Genomic DNA, 24,834 nt, shown 5'->3' on the forward strand with positions numbered 1-24,834 from the left:
TAACACTATGGAATTCTGTGTTATACACATTTTTGTTAAGTTATATTTGTGGTTTTCAGCAAAATGTACCTTCATTTGTGTTTAAATGGACTTGTTAATTAATATCTTCTATGTCTTTGTTGTAGTTTTTTTTTATTTATTTGTCATTACAGGGCGCTGCACTTCAAAATTGTGGTGGATTTGGAATGTGCGTGTCAAAAACAATAGAAACATGACTTCAAAAGTGGGCACACAACGAAGATTTTTAAAAAAAAGTTGCAATTGAAAAATCACAAATTAGTTTTTTTGCAGAAAAATAGGGACCGGCTATATGATAGTACATCAGTGGCACTCATGTAAACAAACACACTTGTCAGACGTAGGATACAAGTGTTTATAAATGCCCCAGACAATGTAGCACCCATTTTGCAGAAATGCATGAACAAACAGTAAAAATTGGTTATTGTGTGCTCGGGTACTGAGAACAATCCCTGATTACCACGGAAAAATAGTATTTCCACTTGAATTCTGATGCCTTCACTTAGTAATGCACATGGGCACTTTACGCTGTTTACGCTCCAGAGCTTATGGAACAATGCATAAAAGATCATAATGTGCGGGGCTTGACATGGTGTCACTCATGATTTGCACAATTCGAGCTGTCAGAGGGCAATCTTTACAATGATGGAAAGGTGCATATTGAATTTAGCTTTCAGAGTCAGGTAATCTTTATTGTCTCTCAGGAGGCACTTTATTGCAGGCATTTACAAGGTTGTCTGTAAAGGTCTGTCACTACTTTTAAAAGCAAACCACGGAAGTTGTGAAACTTCCGCAGCTGTCAATACATGCCACTCTGACTTCAATCTCTCGTTGTAATTCTCCAGGAACAGCAAAGTGCATAGCAGAAGCCAGACGTTTATCTGAAAGGCATTTGCTCGACGGTTCAGGCAAAGTATCTTTTGGAATGCAATCCTTGTCTCACTGCTTCTGTGATGCAGTTTGCTACTAAATATCTGCTCGTCACCACTCTATGGTTAAGGTAAAACCGAGTTACATAGCTAATCCCAAAAAATTAATTGCTAATAACTTTTGACTCGTGTGACGGATTTGGCTGACATTTTCCAAACAAAATAAAAAAGTTAGGAAGAAAACAAAATAACTCAGTTTCGGCCTAGTCCACATTCCTTTTCTCATGGACAAAAAAGGTCCCCCTTCTGCAAAATTGATAGCTGTACATAGGGCAAATTGACAAGAAACCTGTGTGTTTATAAATGAAACAGCCCATCTTTTGTTTTCTCAATGGGAGAGATAGCTGTGGTTATACCCTCGGTTAGCCGAAAACAAAAAAGGAGGACAATGTCATTTCCAGGTAAAAAAATCAGAGAAATGCCATTAGGGTAGAGTTGGGGTGTGGTGGGCAATAGAACACCAAGTTAAATTTGGGAGTTGGGGGAGGTGTAACACAAAGCTTTTCTGTTAAATCGGCTATCAGACCGAATAGCCGCAAATAGCCAACATTTCACAGCAAACTGAGTCACAGAAACAGTAAGTGCTGTGGGGGGAATAGGTGAGGGCAGGGGAGGTGAGGAAGCTATCAAGGGAGTGGGAGGAGCAGGAACACATGAGGGGGAACTTGGTGAGAGTAAGGAGGGCAGGGAAGCGTTTTTGGGTTTTGCCGTTTTTCCTGATAAGCGCTGGTATAAGCAAGGGTATTTGTAGTTCATAGCTGTGGTTATAGGAAAAAAGTGAAAAATATATATATATTCTTACAGTGAGGTCGGGGTGAAAAATCGGCCGTGGCCAATGACCTGGGAATCCCATTCATGCAGTAACGGGGATCCTGCTTAGCTGCAAAGTGAGGAAAGGGGCCGGCCCCTGATGCCATGTTGCCTAAGCAGGGTCGGTCCTGGTTACTGCATGGTTGGGAGACAGTCGACTGTCCCGGTTGCTAGGTGTTTCTTAATTTTAAAATTCTCATAACACTGTCAGTGCAGCAGGAACATGCAGAGTTAAACCGGTCCTGAGTTCCCCAATGTGTTGTATTTCAGGGGGTTTGTTACGGGGGTTTGTTACGATAAGTTTCTTACCTTAACTGATCATTAACTAATGTTTTTTTATTGAATTTCAGGGGTTTTGTTATTCCATAGATGCTTTTCTGCACACTGCCCATGGCCTTCGGCTGTGCCCACTGTATATTTTAGAACACTACCAGACCACTAGCCATGACTTTGGTCATGCCTGCTGTCCATTTTCAACCAATAGCCATGGCCTTTGGCCATGGCGAGTGGGCCCGTCTAAGCCTACTCTACATTTTAAAAAACATGCAACCCATTGCTCAAAGACGTTCATCAATCACAGTCCGCTTTTGAACTGTTTTGACAGTGATTTTGTTATGTATAAAAGATGGCAGGCTATGAAAACTCACAAAGTTTTTAGGAAATGCACAGTGAGATTACATTATTTGCCAAGGATCACACACTTTTGTTAAGCAGCATTATGGCCAGTCTCTTGGTGACTGTTGTAATACATTCCACAACCCAAACTAACCACATCTAAGCAGCACGGAAAAGAGAAAGAAATGACCAGCTGCAAGAATGACATATGCCCAGTTACTTTCGCCACCACAGCAAAAATCAAAAGCTGGCACCCATGAATGTACGCACAGTAAGTGAACATGTGTCTTACAGTGAAATATACAAATGCAGTTCAATTGACCTTCCAATTAGAAGGTCCTCACCTTTTAAACCCAGCAATCTGTAGTGAAATATTCCCAGGAAAACAAAATTCCAAAATGAGACAAGAATTTGTGGTCTTGTGGTTAAGTGTCTGCACTTGGAACATGATAACTTGGGTAAAATCCTGGTAACCAAATTCTTTAGCAAGCTTACCAACCTCAAAGAAATCACAGGGTTGAGACTGCCCTGTAAAACGTTACGCTGTCCACCCACATGTGCCATTTACTTGTGACCTGAAAAGCAGCCACAATCAGAGGAAAATAACTGCACCAGTGTCCAGGATTGCAACCTCTCTTGCCACACCGTGGGCAAATACTCATGAATTACTTGTCCTCTCATCATTTCACCTCCTTACGCCCATGTCTGGCTTTCAACAATACTCAGCTTTATAAAGATAACTTGGAAAGTACACATACCATAGTGTCACTCAAATATATAAATCCTCATAGAACTATGTCAGGCAAATGGTGCACAATTGTGGCATTATTCTTTCCAACTTGACTTGGAGAATACAAATACCAGAATGCAATTCAGGAAAAGACAAAACATGGTCTCTCAGAGAACACTGGGAACATAGAAGACGTTTAAACCATGTTGGGGCATATTATATATAAATAACAAAAGGTTATTCTAGTTTGTCTTGCATGTGCAAGCTGGATTTGCAATTCTCCAATTATTAGCAGCTTCTTAACCAGAGATAGCTTCTCTTTTCTTGTGGGCCTCATGGCAGCTTTACATTTAGAGTGCAATACTTTCAATGACTCATAACACTCTAAGAAAACACACGGCATCAGTATTATTTCTTTATAAACCATGCTACATTTGTGATGTCATCTTTGATGTCCTGGGTGTAAGCCTTAGCAATGCACAGTGGTGATGCAAGTTATGGTTGCTTAGCTCACCATAACTGTTAAATTTCTAGGTTTTTCCGGTTTTACTTGAAACCATAAAACCGCTTCACCAAAGTTTTTCACTGAATTTGTTAGCTTGTCTTTATTAGTGCAACATAACCATAATCTTTCTTTAACAATAGGTTTTTGTCAGTGCACCCTAATTTGCTATAACTTCCTAATATCCTACTCACCACAATATAGCAGCATTTTCAGCCAATATAAGTTCAAGTGAAAACGGTGTCATTCACCTTCTTCTAGCAACATTCTTAATTAACACTTCTATAAACTTTCTACACCTTTTTGCACCTTTTTACACCGTTTTTCATTCAACGACATTTGCGAACATCTGACGTCATCATGGAATTCCCGGACAGTGCCAGGTGACTGCGCCCGCGTTATGTGATGACATGTCTGAGAACGGGTCCATGCTTTGCAAACATTTTGAAACTGCATTTTCAGACAATCTAGGAAATTTCAAGCTGAACGTTTACTCTTCCGTAGCTCCTAAACCCACTCCTACTCATTTTCCATCAGTAATCCGGGAGAGAGCACCTGCTTGGAAGAGTATTGGCACACCTACTATTTAGCTCCAAAATGGCATCAGCCATGGCCTTTCCTCCTCCCCAGGGGCCACTAACACCACCACTAGCTGGAGGGCCTGGACAGGGGAAAAGGCTCAATGATGCAGAGGAGGATCAAGAGGTCCAGGAAGATGAGATAGAGGAAATGCCTACCTTCAGCACCCAGAGAGAATCATGGGTGATGTGGTTCTGTAAGCCCGAATGAGGGGTACCAAAGGCTCAGGCTACCAATGTTGAATGCAGACTACATGGGCAGTACTCATTTGGTAGCACCTCCATGCGCCGCCACACCTGCTCAAACCACCCGGGTGCTCTGAGAAATGCTGTTCCTTTCTCAGGAAGTAGTAGGCTGTCTTCCCCTACCTCATCTTCCTCTACTGCTCCTTCCACCACACAGGCTACTCTGTGGGGCAGGCGATCCCACCAGCTGCCTTGCAAGCCACAAAAGAGGCTGTTGATCCATATCTTTCCAAGGCAACAGTACCCTGTTTATACTGCAACACACCACTCTGCGGGGGGAGCAGTTTCAAAGTGTTTTTTGAGGATGCAATCAAGGAGCATGAGGAAGGATAGCTCTGGGGCAACCTTGGGGAGGAGGGATAGCTCAGGGGCAATGTGTTTGTCCTGGAAGCAAGACAACGCAGCCCAACACAGTTTTGAATCCATATCCCGTACTTTGAAACCATTTGCTGGTATTAAGTGTATTGTAAAGAACCACTTATAATGAGAAGCACTGCCCCTACCATACATTTAAGGCACACAGTGCCCCTTGCCTCATGTCCCTCCCCATCTTACTTCCTGGCCTCTCCTGCAAAAAATAAATACAAAATAAAAAAACAGCACAAAGAAAAGGTTCTTTTTTGAGTCACCTTTCAGTTAAAAAATATAACTAAAATAAAGAATGTTATAGACTCCATCTGCTTTACATGTTTCAATAAAGTAGTGAGACTCAATAAGATTCTACAACATTTCCCTTAGCCTTTTGTACTATGCTAATGGAAGTAGTAGACAATTGTAAACTAGAGAAAAAGAAAAAAAGGGCAGAAACCATTTTCAGTCACACAAATTTTCTCTAGCATACAATAAGGATTATAATCCATGGACCTTTGTGACTTTGTGACTATCTGCGGTCTCTGCAGTCCCCTTTCCATGCCCGGCATTATTAAAATACCCTTATGGCATATGCACACCATCGCACAGGACAGTCCTTCTACCCTTTTTACTTTTATTTTTGTAGCACTCCCTCATTGTCCACCAATCACATCTAAAACTCTACAATTAACCATGTCAACATATTAAACCACCACACACCAACTGCCACTTAACAATGTCCTAGACATCTTTGCATCTGCATTGCCCTTACTTATACAAACACATTGTATACAGTATTGCTATAAATGCACATATGAATTTTCAGCTTTCAACAACATGCTCCACAGAATTTTCCATGTTTCCTTCCACAGAAATGTCATACTTTCCAACCTCTCTCATTACATCCCTTATAGTTCCACAATTCTCCACCTGCTGACACATAGGTGCATGCTGACAAAGTATCTACAACACTACTCCTCACATATAAAGTACCATTCTTTTACAAGCACTACTATAACACACCGTACACAGCTCCAACTATAAACCACCATTTCATTACCACTAGGCCACAGTTTCCCTATTCTTTAAAAACACTGAAACACAATACAAATACAGCATGCACACTCTATCTACAATTTCATTTCTTTACTCTTCTAAACCCCTATCACTAACTCACATTAGCACACATACACACACTCTTCCTCACACCTTTTCAATTACACACACACACACAACCATCATACCTCTGCACTAAATCATACCATTATAACAACCACTGTTTTCCTCAAAACATCATAATGTTCCTACTTATTCCACCACCCCACCACTTCCTTACTCAATAACACCAATAGTGCTCAACACATTCTACTATCAATATTTTACCCTTTCCCCATCACAGAAATATAGTTTTATACATCAAACGTATTGTTACTGTAATACTTTTTGTAAAGTCCAATATAGATAGAATACACCAACGGATATCTAACTACTTTAAACATGCTCCTAATTACAACACACTTCAAACAAACGTCCTATCACACTTACACTCACATAATATATCAATGCTACTACTCTCAAATATTCTGCAACATATATATTCTTTAACACTATGTAAATGCCAAAAACTGTATGGAAATGCAGTAATAATTTATTTAATGTGATTCTTGATTCAGTTTACATCAATAAACGGTACACATAATCTAAAATTTGAACATGTATTTTTGAAAATAAAAGAAACAAATACCTAAATGATGAATAACTTAAAACAGCATACTAAACAATGTAAACCGCTAATCAACTGAGCTAAACAGTGTCGACCTCAATACAATATAACAAAATAACATTTATCGTAAGAAATCAGATACCCACTGCAAAAATAGCCTAAAAATGTTGGCATATAAAATGTAAAAAAATGATGTTCATGGAGATACATACTCCATAGTGTAAGCGATATTCAATCAACACTACAGCTAAGTTAATGCCTAGTCTGGGATGCTGAGGAAAACCCTTATTGATGTATTTTTATAATCAGTTCAGTACTCTGGATGACAACCCTTGTATAACACCCCCTCTTAGAATCCCCCTGACCCCACTGAGCCAAGAAGTAGGTTTGTTTTGCAAATTAAAAGGTTTATTTGAAAAATTAAACAATATATATATATATATATATATATATATATATATATATATATATATATATATCACACTTTATAATAAATTAATATCTGATAGTACACTTAGACATATGATGTTGATCAACAATGGGTAATCTGGCACTAGCACACTTCTTACAATCAATGAGGAGTTAGTATAGGATGGATAAAGTAACAAAAATACTTTTATGATTTCAAGGGAAAAGCAATGAGGAATAAATGCAGTACAGAAATACTTGATATGATTTTAGCAAAAGATAAGATAATCACTTTTTCTCTGGCAATTCATCCCCCTCCCCTATGCAATGTAAGAAATGAAAGGAGATGGAAAGAGGAGCACACAGTTCTCAGGAATGCAATCAAATACAATACGAAATTCAGTCCCCCCCCAGCAAGCTTAGAGGAAAACAGGTAGAGGTTTGAAACACAGGCCCAAAATGCTTTTAAATGTGATGGCAATGGATGGGAAAATGTGCTAACTGATTTTAATTCCCTCTAGAGATTCAGGGTGAATGGGAGATGCGTGTTGGTATTAGTTCAGGCTCACTTTAGCGATGCTCTATGAGTTATTACCAAGTTGCAAACGGATTTTAACAAAAGAAAGAATGGAGCTGCTATTTTGACAAGTGGAGAAATTGAGCCAAAATCGCAAATCGTGGTAAATTTCGCAAGTGCGTAAATCGTGATTGCGGAAAAAGTATAAGGAGTAGGAAGTTGTTTCTAGGCTAGTTGGAAAGCTTAGATTCTTAAAATCTCGTTCCTAGCCCAAACGGTTCCAGAGATACGGACGATTAAATAAAGGTAGTTTTTCAGATTTAAAGTAAACTCAAAATGACAGGTAACAGCTTGCAGTTTTAAAAATGACGGATGACACGATTTCTAGGAGGCAGTTCTACTTAGGTTAAAATAGTTTGGATTAGATTATTTTAACTACGAGATAGCAGTTCTGCTAGGTACTCACAATATAAATTTGAAATAGGCCTTGCCACGGATCTGGTCAGGTTTTGGACTGGACTCCGGTTCTGGTCTCGGCACTTCACAGTGATCTGGGTCAGCTCTCTGGTTCTGCTCACAGCGGTCTGGGTCACTCTGGATCTGTGGTCTGTTCTCTGGCAATTGTTCTTGGCAAAAGAATTCAAACAGCTCGCCCGGCTGTGGAATAGTTTTCAAATGATTTTAAGGATGCTGAGGCCTGCTGAGAAGAGTTCTCAGTTTGTGGGTTTAGGCCCTTGCTTCAAGTTCTGAAGTAAAGTTCTGGTCTTTGGAGATTGATGGATTTGAAGTGTGGATCTCTGGATGTGAAGTTGTCGGTCTGCATGCTCCGCAGCAAATGGAATTGAATGTCTCTACCTGTCCCAGCAGTCTCTTTTTATGTGTTTTGAAAATGGATGTGTGCCTGGTCATAACTAAACCTGCCCCTCTCACTTATCATTGGCCAATTCCTCCTCTCTCCCTTGATTGGGGGAAGGAAATGTGAGTCAGAGTGATGCTGTAGGTTTTATGGTCAGAGGAACCTCCCCTTGTCAGATTGCACACAAATCTATTTCTGACCCAAATACATATTTATCTATGTACCATTTTTCTAATATTGTAGGTCCAGTTAACATATTTTCTGTAGCACCAAACCATCCGATCCCTGTCTTTGTACGATGTCGTGTCCACTGATGACATAATTCTCCCCTTTTCATCCAGATAACAACCTCTAAACCTTTCCAGATTTTACACAAATGTGCACCAGGGATATGTGTTACAGATGATAAGGTGTCAGATTTTGAACATGCATACATTTGGAGTGAGACCCTATTTTCCGCTAGCAACCTCCCAGAATACACCACAGGGTCCTAACACCTCTTAAAATGTGCACTGAAAAATCACAAAAATAATGATATTACTTATATAATTCAGACAAGTCCGCACTATGAGTTATCTATCTTTTTAAAATTATGCTCTGGTCAAAAAGGAGTGTGGCTTCCCACATCACAGGGTGGAATAACTGGTTTATCCAGTTCCCCCAAGCTCAGCTGCTAGCAGAGGCACTGCCCCTCCCAGTTTTCCCTAAGAGGAAGCCACTTTTACGACGCCCCCAATATAACATTTGCCTGAGTCCAGGACAGGCCTTTGTTCAACTCCCTGTAGTCCCCAGCTGCTCCACCCCTAATCTAATCAGAGAGGTGACAACTCCTTTTGACAAGGGGGAGAGTGGCCGAGCAGGTTTCAACTCCTGCCGGGGGTAGTTGTCAGGCAGAATCCAGTTTCATTAAGCCAGGTTTCAGCTAAATGTCACTTTATGTTCCCAGTTTAAATCACTTATAATTTTTACGTATACATTAAATAATTACTTCCTTCAAGTCATTTAGAATATAGTTTTACATTGTATCCACCTCTTAGCAAGTCTTTCCTTGGTCTGGTTTTGTTTCATTTGTTCAGTTTTACACAAAAGTCTGGTGGTTTTAAAACGCCGGCTTTCTGATAGTGGTGAGTACTGGTAATGCAACCATTTTTGGGATTAGGAAAATGCATTCCCCACAGTTCTGGGTTGCTTTTGGCAATCAGCATTGCCATTCTCAATGGTTTCAGGCTACTGTGTGTGTAGTCCAATGGTGGTTAGGCTGTGCCCTCCTGTGCTCACAACATAGGCAAAAATGGGTGGCAGCCCATTCTTCATGTTTTCCCTGTGCACTCTCTGGGGAGTTCTGGCCATCATGATGTTTTCCATGCCAGTACTGCACAGTTTTATTGTAGGACTTGGATGCATGGGTAAAAACATCCCACAAGCCCCCCCTCTTGCGATGGCCATTCTGTCCTTTCGCTGATGGAACTCGCAAGATCTGGGATGTTCTCCTCATCTTCTTCCGGTCGATGGCACAGTTCAGCATCTTTTCCCCCATCCAGTTGGATCGATCGGTTCTCCTCGCCGGTCCTGATGGGAATATTGGGTGGTACCCCGGGCCCCTCAGGTCTCTGCTCCCGGTCCCCGGTCATCCTGCTTGGTCAGTCGCCATGGTTTCATCTCTCCTAGGATGATAAAGCAAAGTGGCAAAACACATTCCTAGACATTTTTCCACCACTATTAATGGTGTGGCAAACATATACATTTTATGAATCAGAAGATATGAACATATACATTTTCTTTTTTAACTTAGGAGACAAGAACATATATATATATATACAAGGATCACAAAATTTTATATGCTATATGTGGAATATTTTAGGTTTGGAACTGAATTACTCTGGAGCGGCCCCCTCTGGGATTCCAGTGGATTCCTCCAGTTGTTGCAGAGTGTGCCTGGGATGGCAACACTTTAGCTGATTTATATGTACCCACTTGTCTTCCCCCTCTGCCAAACCGCCTTTGGGGATGCGGTCTTGTAGGCCACAGGGGAGATTTTGTCTATAATTTCAAACGGTCCCTTCCATGTAGGCAAAATTTTTCGCTGTTTGGCCTGGTTCCTTTGGAAATTGTATAGATAGACCCGATCACCCACCTTATATTCCTTTCGGGTAGTTTTTAAATCATAGTGGGTCTTCATGGCCTCGGCTGATCTTTCTAGATTCAGCTGAGCATAGGCAAAAGCATGCTGAAGGTGTTTCCTTAAATTCTCCACATACTCATGAGTTGTGGAGGCATTTATCAGTGTCTGCTCTTGGGTTCTGTAGAGCAAATGCTGGGGAAGCACCATCTTGCGTCCAGTCATCAACTCAAATGGTGACATTTTGGTTGCAGATGAAGGGGTAGATCTGATGGCCATTAGGACCAGAGGTAATCGGATATCCCAACTTGGCCCAGAATCTGCCACAAACTTTTTTAAGATGCTCACAATGGTTCGGTTATATCTCTCTACTGCTCCAGAAGAAGCTGGCCTGTAAGCAATATGTAGCTTTCTTTTGACCCCCAGTATCTCCCACATCTTTGTCATTACTTCACTGGTGAAGTGGCTACCCCTGTCTGACTCAATCCTTTGAGGTAGACCAAAACGGGAAAAGATGTGGTTAATCACATCGCATGTAACGGTCAACATGTACTTGTTTCCTCTAGACGTGCGAATCACAGGGCCTACAAAGTCTATTTGCAAATCTGACCATGGCAGTGTCACCCCCCTCTTTTGGAGAGGCGCACGATGTGTGAGGGATGATGGCTGAAATTGTGCACACACAAGACACCCCTTCAAGTATTGGTCGAGGTCCTGCCCCATGTGTGGCCAGTATGCAACATCTCTTAAGATTTCCAGTGTTGTGTGAAACCCCCTATGACCGGCGGTGGCCGCATCATGGGCGTGACTTAACATCAGGCTTCGGAATGAGGTAGGAACCACCCACTGATCATGGCCAGCTTGGGATTTCCTTACCAACAAACCGTCTTGGATTCGGAAAACTTTTGGACATTTCATCAACACTCTTAGGTCCTCTTTCCCAATGTAATCGGTATCTGTCAGGGGAAAGTTCTCAGGGTCCTCAAGGTGTTGGTAAAACTTACCAATAATTGGATCCCCCTTCTGAGCTGTAATTAAATCAGCATCAGGGGTCTCCTTACTCCATTGTGCAGTTGAAAGATCATTGTGAGCATTTGTCTGGGACCTAGTGGTAGCAGTGACCTGGATTTCCCCCAACAGGGACTCTATTTCTATTAGATCCCCTTGGATGGCCCCGGTTTTGGCCAGCTGATCAGCTAAGTCATTTCCAGTTTTGTCTAGTCCCTCTACTTTGGAATGACCCTTGATCTTTTTCCAGTAGATGGTCATCCCATTCGATGTGACCAGATCATCAATGTTTTGGATTAACTTCCCATGTTTCAGGGGTTTGTTATTAGCACATAACATGCCTCTGGTTTTCCAATTAACCAGGTGCCCCACGAACCCATTCCGTACATAATCCGAATCTGTGATTATGACCAGTTCGTGGAGTTGATGTTGGACAGCAGTGAGGATGGCCTGATGCAGAGCCATCAATTCTGCCACCTGACTACTTCGGGGACCAATTTTGTATCCAGCGGAGGGTTCTGGGAACAACTTCACCCATGCATTCCCTACGCCAACCACCAGTTCTTTCTCCCCGTCGTTGTCAACATGGTAAGAGCATCCATCCACATAGACAGTGGGCATTCCCTCACACTTGTCTTCTTCAAAGACTTTGTGTGGGGAATTAAGGTATGCCTCCATGTTGTCCTTGATTTTTAGACTTTCGTCCTCAAGACAGTTTTCTCTGGCACAATCATGCAAGTCAGCCAGACCTTGCGCGACGGGACTCTTCTTGTTTTGGCAATATCTGACCTCCACAGGAAAGCCTTGCATTGACAGAATCCAGGAAGTAATTTGGGAATTACTCACATTTAAGGCCCAGATTCTGTCACTTTGGAGATATTGCAGAGGCTGGTGTGGAGTCTCCACTATGATGTGTTCCCCATGGATAAACGGGCGGTAATTCTTCAATGCCCACACCGTTGCCAGGAGTGCCTTCTCACAATCGTTGAATTTTTCCTCCTTAGAGGATAAAGTTTGCTCGCATAGGAGATTACTTTATTGACCTTGTCATGCTTTTGGTATAATACTGCCGTCAAGCACGTATTAGAGAACCCCGTCTCCAGGAAGAACTCCTTGTTTCTGACAGGGTAAGCTAGGCAAGGCGCTTGTGAGAGGCTTCTTTTGAGTTGTCTTACCGCCTCGGATTGTTCTGGACCCCATTCCCACTTGACCCCCACTTCAAGAGATGAATCAGGGGTCTAGTGATCTCTGCATAGCCTTCAATGAACTTTCTGCTGTAATTAGTCAGTCCAAAGAGGCTCCTTAATTAGCGCAGAGTTGTGGGGTCTTTCAGTTTCTGGAGTGCTTCCACTTTCTTTTCTTGGGGACAGAGACCCTGAGGAGTAATCTCATGCCCCAAGAAATTAACATGGGTTCTACACCACTGTGCTTTCTGGAAGGAACGTTTTTCTCCGGCGGCCCTCAACTGTGTCAGAACATAACGGATCTCCGCTATGTGTTCCTCCACAGATGAACTTTTGATGAGGACATCATCTACATAAGCCAGGTTACCCCTCGCACCCAGGTCGGGCATGGCCTTATGTAGGAAAATGTTGAATTCATTGCCGGAGTTGAGGTATCCGAAGGGAGTCCGGGTCCATGTGTACTGCTGGCCCCCAAAGGTAAAAGCCAGTTTGTATTGGTCCTCCCTACTGACAGGCACGGTCCAGTATCCATTGGTCAGGTCTATTGTTGTGAATACATGTGACCCCTGAATCTGGGCCAGCCCTTGGTCAATGTAGGGCAGAGGCCATCGGGAAGTATGGACCCGTTTGTTGAGCTCCCTAAGGTCGGCGCAGAGTCTCCACTGGCCGTTTGGCTTCAATATTCCCAGCACCGGATTATTGAAAGTGCTATGGACTGGACGGATTATTCCCCTGGACTCAAGGTTCTTAATTATTTCAGTAAGGGACTATATGGATGCGAGAGGCAAGCGATATTGCTTCACAAACACTGGAGTCATTCCAGGGTCCGTGGGAATTGTTGTGGTGTGGATGTCGGTGCGACCACAGTCATATGAGTCTACCGCAAAGAGATCTTGGAAATCCAAGAAAACTTGTTTCAACTTTTGCTTCTGTTCTAGAGTCACACAGGCATCAGCTAGGTTGACTCTCCCTTCCACCATCTGCCTGAAGCCTGGGAAGAATTCTGGTTTGGCTATCTCAGCGGCCTCCTCCAGCTGGGTGGATAAGTCTCTGGTCAGATTGCTGATTTGGACTGGAGGCTTCAGGTGGGAAAGGCAGCCCTCATGGACCTGGAAAATCACCTCATCCCTCCTGAAGTCACAAGTCACATCGTCCTTACCATAAGGGCAAGAAGTGTACACCAGGAAGTTCCCCCCATGCCGGGTGAAAATCCTGTTTGGTGTTGTATTGTCCTCACTGTCACTGTCAAAACAGTCCTTGGGGATTGGTCCTAACAGTTCATTTCCTAGATCAATGGAAAAATGTCGGTCATCAACCGCCATTCCAATAATGGTGCCTGCGGCTAGAGTAATACTCTTTAAGTCGCTGGTATCCACCTCTATTGGAATGGTGTCATGTTCTATGTTGACTAATGGTGTTGTGCTTACCCCCAACCCTTGCTGTTGGAGAGAAGCATTTAGATGTATATAAGCATCAGGGTTTTTCAATTTTTGTCCTCTTTTAACTTCCACTTCCAGGGAGAATTGTCGGGTCTTTTCTGGGATTGTGACTTCCTCTTTGATCTGAATTTCAACTGCATAAGGTAGCAATTGAGCTGACCTAAATGCTTTTTGTGGATCATCAAAGCCCATGGGATTATCCTCTAATCGGGACCAAGCTTTGAGTTTATTAGGTCCAAACTAATGGCAAAGCGATTGAGAATGTCACTGCCTAAGTAAAAGGTGGCAATGACGTCTCGCACGACCCAACAGTTATGGACTATGCTCTTGTTGCCAATGGAGATTTTGAGCATACACCTGCTTGGCAGGAGATATTTGGAATTAGGTGCTTCCAGGTCCATTTCCCATTTGTCTATCAGTTTGAATGTGGGAATGGCTGGATCTTTTGGGAGTTGGCGGAACATGGCTTCGCTGATGAAGCTCTTACCGTTGTTCACACACACTCGAGCGAGAACAGAGTCCTTCCCATCATTTAACTGGACAGGGATGAACAACTGCTCTCAAATTTGCTGAATATCAGCCAGGCTCTGAGCTGATTTCACATCTTTCTGGACTATAGGAGTGGGAGTTTCTGATTGTGGATTAGTAAAGAATTTCAGGGTGTTTCCTTCCAGTGTGGAATACCACCTTAAACTGGAAGGAAGGTTGATTTTCAGAAATAGAGAGGACCCCCCATCACCAGTCTGTTGTCCTACTGCTATTACTGTCACGTCTGGAGTTTGGTTGTTCTGGAAGTGAAATTCTACTTGGTCAGATTTTTGTTCAACCATGTGGCAGGTGCCGTTTACACTAACATGGTTGACACTCTGTTTTAATTTTATTGGTCGGCTAGTCTGGTTCCAGAGGACCTTGTTTACACAATCTATTAGGAGTGACAACCTTCTCAGGAGGTCATTCCCTAGTAAACAAGGGGTGCCCTCTGGAGTCACTACTATGACCGGGTGTTTCACCTTGCGTCGCCCAATTTTAATGTCCAAGTCTGCAGTCCCCTCAATGGGAATTTCCTTCCCGTCAAAGTTCTGCAGTTGTCCAGGAAGAGAGGTGAGAGGAATTCGGTAATTCTCCACCCTTCCTGCATTTAGTTCCTCAAAGGCCCTTTTGGACAGAAGGGTAGCTTGGGATCCAGTGTCCACCAGTGCCAAAATTGTACCCTGCCCCTGTACTTGTACCGGGGCATAGTATCTTCCCTCCTTCTCCTCAAGGGGGCACAGATAATGCACATTTTTGGACAACTGGTGGGCTAACTTTCTGGTTTTGGACATTGCTAGCGAAGAGATTTGGGCAGAATTCTGTGGAGAGCCTTGGGAATCTGAAAGAAAAAGTTGGCAACTGGAGATCAGAGCCATTGTGGGTTCCCCTGGTTCCGGTTCTGGGCCGCCCCCCCCTTTTTGGAGGCAGTCACCAGGATGGGTTTGAACCAGGGGATTTTGGTATTGTCGGCTCTGGGATGAGATGATGGGCGGCGGTAGCTCAGTCTCCACATCTCCCCAGTCTGGATTGGAGTCCCTTGGGACCCATTTTTCCTTGGGAGGAGTTCCCCCATCTCTGAAGGAGAAGATCCTTTTCCCAGGATCTTCTGAGGATTCCACCCCCTCAAATTGGAAGACCTGTACCTCCTCCACAAAGTGGGTCTGTTTGTTTCTCCTACCCCCCCCCTCTGCTCCTTGGGAGGCAGGCTTTCAGGGGTAGGAGATTTTGTTTCCGGTTCCTGGTTTTCCAGGGGCTGTTTACAAGTTGGGAAGGAAGCTTCCTCCAAGGCTTTAGTCCCCCCTTCCCCTTGTGCCTCCTCCCTGGGAACCCGTGGGTTATCGGGGTGCTGCCCCCGTCATTGTTCTGGAGCACCAGGTCCAGAGTTTGGGGCATTCTGCGGTGGCATGCTCATCTGAGGGTTCTGTTGAGCCCTCAGTATCTGACCCAGATCTTGTGCCATATTTTGGACCTGGCGCTCTAGTTGTGAAACCCGCTCAGGCTGGTACGGGGCTCTATTTTCTCCGCTGGGCTGATCCCGGGAAGGGTAGCTATCCCTTCTCTGGTAGTACCCCTGGTTGGGAAGATTTTGGTACCCCTCCACCCTTGGCCTCCCCTCTCCCGGATTAGGTTGTCTGGGCTCAGGGAATTGGGGAAAGAAAGATGGATGGTTTTGGGGTTGGAAATTGGGTGGATACCTGGGAAAAAAGTTCTGCCCAGGATTTGGAGAATTTCTCCCCTCCTGTGGGAAGTTGGGAGGAAAGTTCCCTGGGTTAGGTGCTTGGCTGGATTCCCCCCCCCCCCTGCGCTGGAGGAGTCCACACATAACCCAGGATTGGTTGGTTTCCCTTGTAGCGGGGACTTACATAGTGAGGGGGGCGGGGGACCCCATTTGTGGGACTACCTCCTTGACTCCCTGTCTGTGACTGGCCCGAGGGCCTTCTGGAATGTGAATTATTTGGTGCAGGCAGGTTTTTAGGCCCCCCCATCTCCAAATCTAAAACGGGGGCAACCTTTACCTCTGCCACCTTGGCAGCAGCAGGGGTGCTGTTGGTTTTGAGGTTTTTCGGCGCGTTATTTTTATTTTTGATAGGCTTCTGCACCTCATAGATCCGGGTAGCCTGTTCAATGACCCAGTCTAAAGATCTTTTCTCATGAAAATCTCTCACGAGCTGGGTAATTATGTATTTGGGTAAGGCATGGAAAAACGTATTGATAAATTCTCTGCTATCCGTGCGTACCCTTCTAGTGGTCTGCGCAAAAGCACACTTTAATTCTTGCACAAACTCTTGTGGGGCCTGATCCTCCCCACATTGCAAATTGTAGGCTGCCTTGCGAGCCTCTTGAGGATTTCTGTGCACAGAAAAATGTTTCAAGATGGCCGCCCTGTGTGTGGACCACCTTGAATGGTTTTGATCCTCCAGCCCTGCAAAGAAACTGGAGTATTCTGGTGAGAAGGTCCACTTTACATATTGAATACAGCTTTGGCTGTCCTTCAAATGGAAAGTCTCCATCATTTGCTCATAGAGCTCCAAGTGTTCCCAAACAGAATACTTGGTGTTCTTATGATAAGGCGTGATGACACTCCTTATTGCCTTTATTTGTTTCAATGGGTCCTTAAGCAAGGTCCTTTTTGCCTTATTGGCCTTTTTGGTTCGGGTAACCCTGGTCCATTCATCCTCCGACTCAGAAGCGCTGCTCCCAGAGGTGCCCGTCTGATCTTCCAGGTTTTCCCGGATTCTGTGAACCTGGGAATGGCTGGCAGAATGTGGGGACCTGGTCTCCTGTGTCCTGTAATGCTCAGAGGAGTCTTCAGATCCCTCCTTGCTGTCAGGATTTGATGGGTATCCCCCCCACTGACCTAACTTGGCAGAGGTTTTCAGGATGCCCTTAATGGGCCTACTCTCCTGGGGTTCCCCACTAAATTGCACTGTGCTTGGGTGCCCATACCTGGATGCCCGCCCAATCCATTCCTGGGAGGTACTGGCCTATGAGCCCCATACTTCTAGCTGGATAGTAATCTGCCATCCCCGTGGCCCTGGGCTCATGTGCGCGAGGGGACACGGGTGGCAGGGTCCAGGGACTGGGAGAGATGAAGGCCTCTGGTACTGGGGCTCCTGAGGTTATGCTCAGGAGTTTCTCTTTCCCAGCGAACCTCATCTCTATCCGCCCCTGCTTCCTGTTGCAATGCAAGAGCCTGCGCTTTCAGTTCCTCAGTTAAGGCCTTACTAGACTCTATCAGTCTCTCCTGCATGGCTACCTGTTGCTGGAGCCTATAATTGTGCTGACAGAGAGCCTCATTTTCTCTCTGTGCCTCCTGATTGGTCCTGTGGTACTGGGCCAGTCTCTGCTGCAGGAGGGTTACCTCCTCAGTCCCATCCCTGCTGGCCTGCTCCTTTCTTGCCAGAGCCTCCTCCACCCTCCTGGTGTGCTCTAACAAGTTCTGGTGTTCTTTTTGGAGGTCACCCACTCCCTGGAGGGCCAGGTGATTTTCTTCCATTTTCCTTTTTAAGTGGCAGACTTCCTGGCCTGAGGTATCCCTTTCCTGACTAAGAGCCTGCATCTGTGCCGCCAGGTCGTCCCTTGGCCTTTGGAAGGCACCAGCTTTCTGGCGCTCCTGATCAAACTCTGCCTGGGTATCCAGGTCTTCAGAATCAATGTATTGCTTTCCTCTTTTTCCCTATCTAGGTGGCTTTGCAGGGTGACTACCTGCTCAGCACATGCCCTATTGAAGTCTAACTGTTGCTCCAGCTTTTTCTTGCTCTGCAGTAGGGAGTCCAAACCTTCTTGGTACTCCTTCTGCAAGGCCAGAAATCTGGTATCCTGGTCCGCCTTTTCCTGTTGCAGCACATCCATATCCTCCTTTATTTTAGTGATGTACTGTTTGCTGTCCTTTTCTGACTCCTGGCTCCTGAGCAGCCTCTGCTCAGAAGAGTCCAGATCAGATTGGGCCTTCTCTACCACCATCTGTTGCCTATTTGCCAGATCTTGGCCTTCAGCACATTTGTCCGGCAATCTTATTATGTTCATCTTTGGCTTTAGGGGCCATATATAGTTCACTCAGGGCCACATGTAGGGGACCCTGATCTCTTCATGTATCTGACCCTGTTTCAGTGACCTGTTGCGCGATTGCCTGCAACCAGACCATTTGGTCCTGATGAGTCCACTCACCTCTCACAAATAGCTTATGTAAGAAGTGCTCTCTGGCTATTTTGATGTCTACCAGTGTCGTCATTCTGGAATTTGAGTTCCTTCCTGACTTACAGAAGTTTGTATTTTATTTTTGCAAAACAGACCATTTCCTTAGAGCGTTCCTTTGAGGAGTGCTTTACAGCGTAACACAGCGTGGTGATCCGACCGGATGTATGTCTACTGTCAGTTAGCAGACTGTATTAATCTGTACAAGTGATAAATCTAACCCAGAATATCCCGGCTCAAGCCCCCACTTCTGTAAGCGATATTCAATCAACACTACAGCTAAGTCAATGCCTAGTCTGGGATGCTGAGGAAAACCCTTATTGATGTATTTTTATAATCAGTTCAGTACTCTGGATGACAACCCTTGTATAACACCCCCCTCTTAGAATCCCCCTGACCCCACTGAGCCAAGAAGTAGGTTTGTTTTGCAAATTAAAAGGTTTATTTGAAAAATTAAACAATATATATATATATCACACTTTATAATAAATTAATATTGGATAGTACACTTAGACATATGATGTTGATCAACAATGGGTAATCTGGGACTAGCACACTTCTTACAATCAACGAGGAGTTAGTATAGGATGGATAAAGTAGCAAAAATACTTTTATGATTTCAAGGGAAAAGCAATGAGGAATAAATGCAGTACAGAAATACTTGATATGATTTTAGCAAAAGATAAGATAATCACTTTTTCTCTGGCAATTCATCCCCCTCCCCTATGCAATGTAAGAAATGAAAGGAGATGGAAAGAGGAGCACACAGTTCTCAGGAATGCAATCAAATACAATACGAAATTCAGTTCCCCCCCAGCAAGCTTAGAGGAAAACAGGTAGAGGTTTGAAACACAGGCCCAAAATGTTTTCAAATGTGATGGCAATGGATGGGAAAATGTGCCAACTGATTTTAATTCCCTCTAGAGATTCAGGGTGAGTGGGAGATGCGTGTTGGTATTAGTTCAGGCTCACTTTAGCGATGCTCTATGAGTTATTACCAAGTTGCAAACGGATTTTAACAAAAGAAAGAATGGAGCTGCTATTTTGACAAGTGGAGAAATTGAGCCAAAATCGCAAATCGCGGTAAATTTCGCGAGTGCGTAAATCGTGATTGCGGAAAAAGTATAAGGAGTAGGAAGTTGTTTCTAGGCTTGTTGGAAAGCTTAGATTCTTAAAATCTCGTTCCTAGCCCAAACGGTTCCAGAGATACGGATGATTAAATAAAGGTAGTTTTTCAGATTTAAAGTAAACTCAAAATGACAGGTAATAGCTTGCAGCTTTAAAAATGACAAATGACACGATTTCTAGGAGGCAGTTCTACTTAGGTTAAAATAGTTTGGATTAGATTATTTTAACTACGACTTTGGATTAGATTATTTTAACTACTCACAATATAAATTTGAAATAGGCCTCACCACGGATCTGGTCAGGTTTTAGACTGGACTTCGGTTCTGGTCTCGGCACTTCACAGTGATCTGGGTCAGCTCTCTGGTTCTGCTCACAGCGGTCTGGGTCACTCTGGATCTCTGGTCTGGTCCCTGGCAATTGTTCTTGGCAAAAGAATTCAAATAGCTCGCCCGGCTGTGGAATAGTTTTCAAATGATTTTAAGGATGCTGAGGCCTGCTGAGAAGAGTTCTCAGTTTGTGGGTTTAGGCCCTTGCTTTAAGTTCTGAAGTAAAGTTCTGGTCTTTGGAGATTGATGGATTTGAAGTCTGGATCTCTGGATGTGAAGTTGTCGGTCAGCATGCTCCGCAGCAAATGGAATTGAATGTCTCTACCTGTCCCAGCAGTCTCTTTTTATGTGTTTTGAAAATGTATGTGTGCCTGGTCATAACTAAACTTGCCCCTCTCACTTATCATTGGCCAATTCCTCCTCTCTCCCTTGATTGGGGGAAGGAAATGTGAGTCAGAGTGATTCTGTAGGTTTTATGGTCAGAGGAACCTCCCCTTGTCAGACTGCACACACATCTATTTGTGACCCAAATACATATTTATCTATGTACCATTTTTCTAATATTGTAGGTCCAGTTAACATATTTTCTGTAGCACCAAACCATCTGATCCCTGTCTTTGTACGATGTTGTGTCCACTGATGACAGAATTCTCCCCTTTTCATCCAGATAACGACCTCTAAACCTTTCCAGATTTTACACAAATGTGCACCAGGGATATGGGTTACAGATGATAAAGTGTCAGATTTTTAACATGCATACATTTGGAGTGAGACCCTATTTTCCGCTAGCAACCCCCCCAGAATACACCACAGGGTCCTAACACCTCTTAAAATGTGCACCAAAAAATCACAAAAATAATGATATTACTTATATAATTCTGACAAGTCTGACAAGTCTGCACTATGAGTTATCTATCTTTTTAAAATTATGCTCTGGTCAAAAAGGGGTGTGGCTTCCCACATCACAGGGTGGAATAACTGGTTTATCCACTTCCCCCAAGCTCAGCTGCTAGCAGAGACACTGCCCCTCCCAGTTTCCCCTAAGAGGAAACCACTTTTACGACGCCCCCAATATAACATTTGCCTGAGTCCAGGACAGGCCTTTGTTCAACTCCCTGTAGTCCCCAGCTGCTCCACCCCTAATCTAATCAGAGAGGTGACAACTCCTTTTGGCAAGGGGGAGAGTAGCTGAGCAGGTTTCAACTCCTGCCGGGGGTAGTTGTCAGGCAGAATCCAGTTTCATTAAGCCAGGTTTCAGCTAAATGTCACTTTTTGTTCCCAGTTGAAATCACTTACAATTTTTACATATACATTAAATAATGACTTCCTTCAAGTCATTTCAGAATATAGTTTTACATTGTATCCACCTCTTAGCAAGTCTTTCGTTGGTCTGGTTTTGTTTCATTTGTTCAGTTTTACACAAAGGTCTGGTGGTTTTAAAACGCCGGCTTTCTGATAGTGGTAAGTACTGGTAATGCAAACATTTTTGGGATTAAGAAAATGAATTCCCCACAGTTCTGGGTTGCTTTTGGCAATCAGCATTGCCATTCCCAATGATTTCAGGCTACTGTGTGTGTAGTCCAATGGTGGTTAGGCAGTGCCCTCCTGTGCTCACAACATAGGCAAAAATGGGTGGCAGCCTATTCTTCATGTTTTCCCTGTGCACTCTCTGGGGAGTTCTGGCCATCATGATGGTTTCCATGCCAGTACTGCATAGTTTTATTGTAGGGCTTGGATGCATGGGTAAAAACATCCCACAATAGACCCACCCAAATTATAATTTCGTCTTATTTGTATAACAAGTCTTACAACTAGATAAGCACAGAAAGTAAGAGTGAGGAAATGCTATACAACTGTGCAGATCAACTGCTCGTCAGGACACCAAGCATCACCCATTAATGTGCTGAATGTAAATCCATGTAAATACGATCAGCCATATATTCAACCGCATGGCACTTGGCAGATCAGAACCATAATATATCCCTACATGGGATAAACATGTTGCTATAAGATGTTACATCACATATTGTTTTCTGGATACTATTCAAATCTTAATACCCAGAGTCTCTTCTATCCTTAGCCAGATGTTATAAAAGGCCGTTAGAGTCCACAGGCTCTCAGAATTGGTGCACTGGTGCTAAAAAATTAGGTCAGTGATTGTGCCCAGGTCATGGGTAAACCGCCCAATATTCCGGTGGATTACATCTATCAAGCCACTGCATTGGGTTAGTAAATGTCTAGCTGTCTCTAATTCGTTATCAGCTTTACATACCCTACAAATCCGTTGGTCCCTAGGAATTTGTTCTCTCGTACCCGTTACCATCAGAGTCGGGAGCCGGTCCATCCTAAGTAGTAGTATAAAACGTTGTAACCTTTTAGAGGGGCAGAGGTTAAGATAAGTCTGAGGTTTCATGAAGGTATAAAGCCTATATTGTACGAACTGGTAACTTTTCAGTGAGTGGAGGTGGGCAAAATTCTCTAACCAGTCCCACATATCAACACGCTTATTCAGTGCCTTCTGGGTCAGACTTGAATACTCCCCTCCATGCCAGGCCCAACCAATATCAGCTAGATGTTTTATCATTTTGGCATATGGAGCACCAGGGTTCTGTTTCTTACATAGTCCCTGATATACCGTTGACAGCAGAGGATTATCTGTTCCACTACACATCTTCAGGAAAAACCGTAGTCTCTTTTTCATAATAGTGTCATAAAGAGAGGGTACTCCCAATTCCAAGCATATAATGGCCATAGGGACTCCTGGTGCCAAAACTTCCCCTCGATGACCTGCAGCCATCCAAGGTCCATATCAAAAAGGGCATCTGGGCCATAGGTCATCATAGGGGTTAATACTTGCATATAAAGTTGGCACGTGCCCCATAGCGTGAAGCCCCCCTGTTTGTTAGTAAAACTGACCATTAGAGCTGTTACTTGTGCTGCGCGCGTAGTACGGGATTTCTTACACGCCACATATTCACCACAGGGCTCAAAATCTATAGCCAAATAGTGATATAGTGGCGCGTAAGGGATCTTAACATTGCCCACCATGAGATTCACCCGAGAAACTCTTTTACAGGTGAATCTCAGTATTTTGTTTTTATCCAAATTGATGGTAAGACCATTACAAGAGGCACATTCCCAAAGAGCCGTGTCAGATCTACGCAGCCCGCTGATAGTATGGTCAAAAATGTATAGATTGTCTGCGTATGCCAAGACGGAACAGGCCGCCTCCCCAATTTTTGGGGGACAATTGTAAGCGGCGTCTATAGCCACCGGAATGTCATGTACACATAGATTGTACACCAGAGGGGCAGTGACACAACCTTGTTTAATCCCCTATTCTGCTTCACCTTTTGAGTTAGGTGACCCTCTTGATCTAATTTCAACCTAACTGAGGTGTTAAAGTGAAGCAGTCTAAGGTAGTACAAAAGGCCCTCGGGACAGCCCTAAGTGGCTAATTTAGACCAAAGTCTTTCGATAGGCACAGAGTCGAAGGCTGCTTTGAAATCAATGAACAGAGCATACAATGGCGGTTCCTCCCTTCTACGGGCCCTGGCTCTCAATAGGTTCATGACCATAAGGTTATGGGAAGTAGAATAACCTCTTCTGAAGTCGCATTGAAAATTAGGCAAAATGTTGGACTTATCAACCCACATCTGCAGCTCATTTAGTAACAAGGACGCAAATAATGAACCTGTCGTGTCTAACATTGACAGTGATCTGTAGTTATTCGGGTCAAGCCGGTTTCCTTTTTTGAAGACAGGGATCGATACTGTAGTCTACAAGATCTAGGAATCCTCCCCTGAGCCATAATTGTTCCAAACAATATGGTCAATAGACCGGCCCAGAACTCGGGCTGGCTTTTAATTACTATTTTAGCCAGTCCGTTAGGACCTGGAGCCCTAGAAGATTTTAAAGTTTTTATTATACCAATAATGGCCGAATAGGAGATGTCAAAAGGGGAGATTGGTCTTATAGCAGTTGGAAGAGGACTCTCCTCAGACAATGTACAGTCATTTCGATTCCCCAAGAAATTGTCCCATTCTACAACATTTATGGGATTAACCAGTTGTCCCTTCACAGTCGTGCTAGCTTCACATAGTAGAGACCAAATACTGCAAGTTTTTTAGTGCAGATGTTTTGTACTCATTTTTGATGGGCATGTTTCTATCCACCGAACTAATATTCTTGCTAAACGCTCTCTGTTTATTTATGATTTTCCTAATGGCTACCCCTAGTTCCTGTACGGTGCCCAACCTCTTCATACAGACTCGCAGGTCCCTTATAAACTCTCTCTTTGCGTCTCTGATTTTTTTATTAAAAGGGAGTCCCTTACCTTCAGGTCTAATCATCTGCCGTGTTGGGTCAGTTGTATGTTTACTAGAAAACACAGTGATCCAATTTTCTATACAATCAATTGACAAGTTTTTAAACTCTGGAAGATACGGCCATTTCTCAATCCCCGGTGTGTCTGCCGCTTGGTTAATATTCTTGGCGGTCCACCTTATGCTGGTTTCTGCTTTATCAACACACACTGTGCCCAGCTTACTTTTCTCTGGGTCTACCAGACGGACTCTAAACATACAATGGAGTGCTGAATGGTCACTCCAATTGTTAGGAGT

This window comes from Ambystoma mexicanum, chromosome 5q (assembly GCF_040938575.1).
Source record: "Ambystoma mexicanum isolate Mex_15411 chromosome 5q, UKY_AmexF1_1, whole genome shotgun sequence".
In the NCBI taxonomy this organism is placed as follows: domain Eukaryota; kingdom Metazoa; phylum Chordata; class Amphibia; order Caudata; family Ambystomatidae; genus Ambystoma; species Ambystoma mexicanum.